This window comes from Podarcis melisellensis (assembly GCF_964234715.1).
Source record: "Podarcis melisellensis genome assembly, chromosome: 7".
In the NCBI taxonomy this organism is placed as follows: Eukaryota; Metazoa; Chordata; class Lepidosauria; order Squamata; family Lacertidae; genus Podarcis; species Podarcis melisellensis.
Window position 1 is genome coordinate 53,745,216 of NC_138539.1, and position 7,272 is coordinate 53,752,487.

Sequence of the window (7,272 nt, forward strand, 5' to 3'; positions counted from 1 at the left end):
CTTAGACAGACAAGATGGTGCTCCCCCTCCCCATTTCACATACAGAAGCTGGCCAGACCTGGCAGCTGAATGTCACTTGAACACTGACAATGGGAGTCAGGCTAGTGGATGTAGAGCAGGTATCAAAGCCAACAAGTTGGATCCAGTGCAGTAGGAAGGATGCCATTGCATTTTTGCGGGGTGGTGGGGTGGTGTTTTAATCGCTCTCATTTCTATTGCAATTCATTGCAAGAGTCAGGGTTGAACCCAACATTCAGAAATATAACAGAGAGAGGTGCTGGTGTGCTAAATGGGCATGCTTAGGTACATTCATAGATGAAATACATCAAGAATCTGCACGTTTTTCTCACGGGCAGGTTATTACCTTCACAAATTAACGTTCATTAATGCCTGGCATTCAGACGTTTTTGATGCTTAGGATTAACAGCACCAGTTTGTCCTTGTAACCCTAATAACGTATTGAAAGAAATCATCTTGAAATTCTTGTGGCTTCCCACAGAAATAAATTCCATTGCATTTAAATCCCTGCTTAACCATAAAGCTTACTTGGGTGGCCTGCAACTCTCCGTTTACCCCAGCTCAGATGGTTGCTTGTGTGGATAAATGCTGTAAGTGCTATAAAAGTGCTTTCACTACCACAAAATGCTATATAAAAAAAATTAACAACATATTTTTCAAAAAAAAAATCAATTATTTTCTCATCTTGAGGAAAAACTGTTTTTCAAGGTCAGCAGCTCCTTCTCATTTCATGTGCAGTATTATTTTTAAATTTACTACCTCTTCCAGATCTTCTTTAGAGAAGTTGTTGTGAAAAGCCTTTTAAAAGCTGCTAACAACGAATTTTTGTATTAGCATTCGCTAAGGGTATAATTTACATCCTGCTGAATGGAATGGCTTCATTGTTTTAAAGTTTCTGGGTTTCAGCTAATCGTACCTCAGCGTCAGAGCACACATCTGTGCAAATAATAATACAATTGATTTCAAACAGGAATTAATGCAAATTGCACTGCGTCTGTTCAAAACTAAGCCTTACTGAGTTAAATGGGACCTACTCCCAGGTGTAAGCATAGGATCGCAGCCTTCATCTGCCTGGCCAAAGAAGGCAGATCCATGGTATGACAGCAGGTCTCCCATGTGTTGATTTGGGGGAAGCAAACCTGCATCAGCATGTATAGCGATCCCCAGTTCACATCTCACCTCTGTAATGAACATAGCATGTGGTCTATGGTAAGCCACACTCGCAGCCTCCCATTTGCAAATCCAAAGAATATTGACTTATGGGACTGTTACAGAAGATTATAACTCAAGAATACATTGGAAGTGCTTTGAACACTTGGAAGAGCTATATAAAACTTTATTCTTAATCATGACCATCATCACCCTCGCCCTGCATATAGCAATGTTGCTCTAGGCCTTAACAAATGGGGATACACATTTCTTCTCAGGGTCTCATTGTGGATGAGAGATCAGTTGAGCAGCACTCTTGGCCATTTGTGAAATTTCTTGATCCACAACCAAGATGAAGTAAACTTTAACCTGGTAGGAGACCTGATTCTTCTGCCATAGCATATACAAATGCTTAGGATGAGTCCTTTAAAAAAAAGGGTACCATTTTGGGCTTTTTCGACAGACATATCTGAAAAGCATGTTTAGGATCAGGGTGTTTAGTCACTGCTTAAATCCTAGCATGCTGGATCTGGCCTGTGCAACACAGACATTTTAAAACAGCTCAAACCAGATGGATATAGGTTAAGTATAAGGACACGTTAAAAGATCCTGACACAGGTATTGCAGATACTTGTCATGAACATATAAAGTTGCCTTCTACACAGTCAGTTTTATTAAGTAGCTCCTAGCTGGCACTCTGTTCATACTGGAGCTGTGCACGTTTTTTACAGTCAAGCGATTCAGCCCAGAAGCTGGAAACAGCCACAGTTCATTGGGTTAAGAGGGAATGAAACGAGTGAGATAAAAACTCAATGGTCTGAACATCAAAATGTGTTGCTATATTTAGGTTGCACTCTTGAATCACTTGGTATGTGATGTGATCTATCAGTTTCGTGGGGCCCCATCTGAGCAAGCGGTTTGAGAAGTCCCAGTAGCACCAAGGCTAGCAGAACAAATCTTGCATTTTCCTGTTTGTTTTTTAAAGGCCTTTCCGAGGATCAAACTATAGAAAGCAGCATTAAACATGCCTTTGCAGTTAAATATGCGTGTTTTGTTTTGTTTTATGCAAATTGAAGCTGGAGTGGGGGTGTTTGATAATTATCAATATCACAGAAAGCAAGGGGGATAATTCAACCCTTTCTTCCTCTGTTGCTTTTCTAACCAAAAACCCTCCTTTGAAGCTGCTGTTTGCATTTGGGAAGAAATCCCCCTTTAGGATCAGGAGATGCTATTCCAGGAAACAAAAAATAAATGTGGATCAGGCTTAGATGTCATATAAACTCCTAGGATGTGTGTCTCTGTGTGGGCATGGCTGTGCCCATTTTAGCCACACTCATCTCTTTTTGACCCTAATCACCATTGGCATATGACACCCAGGAAGGAATTCAACATAGCACTATGGCAATTGTTCCATGAGCACAACCGTATCAGCTTGCCAGACAGAATGATCCCCTCTCTTCTCCCCAAGCTCTTTGGGGAATTCTCTCAAACCGTCCACAGCCAATTTGGGAAGCGCAAATGGTGGCGGCGGGGCGAGGAAAGCCCATTTTGTTAGCAGAAGTCCTTGCACAGGCTTCTGCTAGTGGGACTCTTAATTAAATCTGCATCTCACCCCCCCCATAAGGGTTGTGTCAGGTGGCTGTTCTGGTTGCTCGAGAGTAACCAGGCAGGACTCCGACCTGTGTTTTACAGGCTTTATTTTGGTGCAAACTATTTACAGTGAAGAGCCCCTAAGCTCATGTTTGGCTCAATCGCTAGCAGAATCTGGGAGTGGTTTTTTTTTTTTTTTTGGACCTCCCCCAACATAAGAGTTTTGTTACCCCCAAACGTCTCCTCCCCTCTCTGCGCTTCAAACTATTGCACAGGATGGGCATGTTTCCCTCCTGTCCGGCTTGCTCAGAAGCGGTGTTAAGGCTCCCACCAGCATCCTCTGGTCCTTGCACTTCTTCCCCACTGGAGATGGGGCTTTCCTCCTCCCCGGAAGAGGAACCGCTTCACAAGATTTTCGGAGGCTCCCTGTAACACAACTGCCCTTCTATTTCTCACCTCTGAGCTGATGGCAGTTCACTGACAGGTTGGCCAAGAGGGAATGAAGCCCTTGGATTGAGAAAGGTTCCCCAACCCACTTTAGAGATTAACATGCGATTCAGTGGCAACAAAACCGTTTATGACCAATCCCTTGCAAGATTTCTTGGGGCATGTTTGCAGTTAACGCAGTCATAAACAGAGAATATGCCAAATCTTATCCAGATGCCTGAGAAAAAAAGTAACAAAGACAGTGATTGATCCTAACAGAAATAAACAGCATTGCAGCCAACTTTGGAGAGTGTATTCAAACTGGGCTCCTGTTTAAAAATATCATCCCCCTGAGCTTTTCTCCAGGGAAAGGCAGCTAGATAGACAAGCAGGCAAGCACAGTTTGAATGTTGTGTGTTTTGTCTACCTGTTTTACTTTGCAAATTTGTGTGCTGAAGCACTGTGATTTATTTTTTTAAGAGTTCAGTTACCCAACTGTGACAAAGTTCATTGCTATCAAAGATCAGTTCAGTTTCAGATGATTATTGTTTTTATAGACAGACAATAGGAACCTGAAAATCAAGATTGCGGTCTGGAACTTTGACATCACTGCAACTTAGACAGTAAAATGGATGGAATCTTGCAACAAGCCCAGGCTGTCTAACCCAGATATATGTACCCGAGCGAGCAAAAGGAGAGATTGCTGTTGGCTGGGAAATACCTTTCTCAAATTTCATGTCATCTATAAATCCATTGGGTAAACATAGTTTATTCTTCCTTAGAGATTATTTCAATGTAACATTTAATGTACTCAATAACCTGTGATTGTATCAGTGGGAAAGTCTTATTGGAATAAGAGTCCATACAGGTTTACTTTTCTACAGAAGCCAGGGGAGGTTTCATTGCCCTTGGGAGAGGACACACATATTCTTGATGTAGATTTTTTCTCCTTCTCCTGTTTGTGGGAGAATTTTGTGGTTCGCCTCAGGTGTCAAAATGTCTTGGGCCAGCCCTGGAAAAAGTTGTGTTGGTAAATCTGATCAAACAAAGGCTTCAACAGTTTAGAATGAAAAGCACTCAGCACAATCCAACTGCCAAGCTTAGACTGGTTGTTTCTCCAAGTAAATCAAATTTATTAGACACTTCTCACTTGGTTTTTCTCCCTGGAGTCCTGCCGCTACTTGAGTCTACCATAAACACAGCTCCGGTCAATTGCTGGCTGAAGCCCCAGATGTTCAAGGGCTCATGTGCTATGAGGGTGAAAATGGTCATCTGTCATGGATGCTTTAGCTGAGATTCCTGCATTGCAGGGGGTTGGACTAGATTACCCTTGGGTCCCTTCCAACTCTAAGATTCTATGAAACTCATCTCCTAAGGCCCATATTAAAACCAAGCACACCATATTTTTTCCTCCGCAGATGGAAAAACAGCTGGGGTGTGTGGTTTTTGAGTAAGAAAATGGCCAGAGGAGATGGGTTAAGCAACCCCACCCACTTCCATTATTCGCCTGCTCAAACTCAAAGGTTACTGAGACTGATATTGGTTAAAACAAACATTCATCCCATGTCTTGTTTGGGCCTGCGTCTGGGTTCTATGAGGTTCTGGCAGCTATTAAGATGATCTTTACTCACAAATGTGCACAGTGCCAAAGAAACTAATCAGTTTCAAGAAACAATCCCTCGTCTGGTGGAAAGTGTGACAAGTGCCCTCTCTTCAGCCAAGTCTTCCAGGCAGCTGCCTGGAGTTGCTCTATTATTTTCCACCAGGCAACAGAGTGCTTTCTGAGCCAAGAGCTCTACTATTATGAAGCTCACATTTTCAACAATTGGAACTTGCCTAATTCCTTTTTAAAAAATCAGTGAAATCCAGTTTGGTATTGCAGTAACACACACACACAAAAATTAATTTGCTTTGCTAATGAAAAGTTTGTGAGGAATAGTTTATCAGGACCGTGCTCATGGACTAAACAAATGGCAAGATGGAGTGGACATAATATACCTAAAGAATTTGTGGTGCAGAGCCATAATCTACACCCATGAGGTGATACTGTTCAGCTTACACCTTCAAGGCGCTGAAGAAATTTGCCGTATGTAATTACACTTATTAAATCTTCTCAAGAACTGGTGATCTTATGAAAAACAGAAGATTTTATTCCAAAACTCAAGTGTCATTTTTTCTTTTTTGGTATAGTATTTTTAAGCTACAATCCTAGGCACACTTACTTTTGAGTAAGCCCCATTTAACTCAGAGCGACTGCCATTGACTAAATGTGCTTAGGATGGTGCCGCTGGTGTTCCTTAGAATCAGAATTACCCCTGTGCACACAGATTTCATTCTTCTCCCCAAATTCCACAGTTAAATTAGACACAATAGCATTTCCATCTATGCTTCATGCATAAAAACAGCACTCTGTATATCAGTATTCCTCAACCTCGGCCCTCCAGATGTTTTTGGCCTACAACTCCCATGATCCCTAGCCAGCAGGACCAGTGGTCAGAGATGATGGGAATTGTAGTCTCAAAACATCTGGAGGACCGAGGTTGAGGAAGTCTCCTGTATATTATAGGGATATGGAAGGATTGGGGGTTTTCCCCAGTAGCCTGTCCAAAAACATAGTGCTTCTTTCCCTAGAAGGCAGTATCTGTACGTTTATTAATATTGCTATGCTATGTCAGCAACACATTCCTTCACAGTCGAAGACATCCTCTCTCACCCTCATTTGTGTCACAGATTAATGCCATCAAGATGATAGTGCAATACACAGCCAGTGCCTACCCTTGACAATTAAACATGGTGGGACACGGTTCTCAATCCTTCTTCCCTACCAGACAACCCACACTGTCATAATGCATGCTTTCTTTCATTTTTCTTTAAAACCCTGTGCACAAGCGTTTGCTGAACCTGTCTCCAGTCTGCTGGAGGTCTGAGGCGATTTGGGAACAATATAATGATGCAAACTTCCCTTTGATGTTGTTTGGACAGAGGTTCACTGGTGGCAATTCTGTGATGTTCAGGTGGTTTCTGATGAACTGCTGTCCCAGACAATTCAAAGGTGCAGGAGGCTGAAACTCATTTTGATGGTTTAACTCCAAATTAGAGAGGCATTTCTGCAGCCATGTCTTCTCCTCTGCCCAAACCTAGGGTTGCCATACGTCCAGAATTTCCCAAACATATCCTGAATACTGCAGTCGGCAACAGTGTCAAATGTCCAGGAAAATCTGGGTGCATGGCAGCCCATGCTGGCAGTGCCGTTTTTGCCTATCTTCCATTTTGTAAAAAAATGGATTTTATTTTTCCTATTTTTCCCAAAAAGCTCAACAACTTTGTCCAGATTTTCAATCCTACCAAACCTCTTGTTCACCTACTGTAATAAGCAGGACTTAACCTCTATAATTCTAAGCAGGAGGAATTGAGGTGGGTTTAAAAAGACTGAAAAGAAACATGTGGAAGAAGCCACAGCTGCTGAGTGTCCCATCTTTCCAGGGATTTTAAGGTAGACCACCACTCTGGGTTATGACCTGACAAGCCAAGTGCAAGGTACCATATTTCTTGACTCTGGTCGCAGTTCTTGTGGAAGAGCCAATTCCTTTGGTTCAATCAGTGCTGCAGTTTCACTGAAATAGTGAAGTAATGGCCCAGGCTGAACTTGGGATGAGGTTACAAATAGGTAGCCGTGTTGGTCTGCCATAGTCAAAACAAAAAAAAATCCTTCCAGTAGCACCTTAAAGACCAACTAAGTTAGTTCTTGGTATGAGCTTTCGTGTGCATGCACACGAAAGCTCATACCAAGAACTAACTTAGTTGGTCCTTTGGGATGAGGTATGAGGGGTTGCCAATTTTGTGCTTAATCTAACTACAACTCCCAACATCCTTGTCCATTGGCCATGCTAGCTGACGCTGATGGGGGTTGTAGTCCAACAGAGGGCACAGGGTAGCTTACCCCTGCCTTGTGATCCCAACCTTTGTAGCCTTGATTCTGTTTTATTGTAATCAATGGGTGAAACAGTTTTATTGTAACCACTAACAATGTTAGTCTATTTTGACTTAAATAGCAATGAGTGGCAGGCAGCAAGAAAACTATCCTTCGTT

General features: G+C 42.3%; 1 long non-coding RNA gene across 2 annotated transcripts; it reads left to right on the forward strand.

Moving 5' to 3' along the window:
• Positions 1-330: 330 nt before the first annotated feature.
• LOC309373890 lies at positions 331-7,205 on the forward strand. Of its 2 annotated transcripts, none has more exons than XR_014170273.1 (3): positions 331-1,539; positions 3,418-6,839; positions 7,003-7,205. It is a non-coding gene; the product is annotated as an uncharacterized lncRNA (long non-coding RNA). The 2 variants fall into 2 exon arrangements; XR_014170274.1 differs by having other exon boundaries at positions 331-1,227.
• Positions 7,206-7,272: the final 67 nt, after the last annotated feature.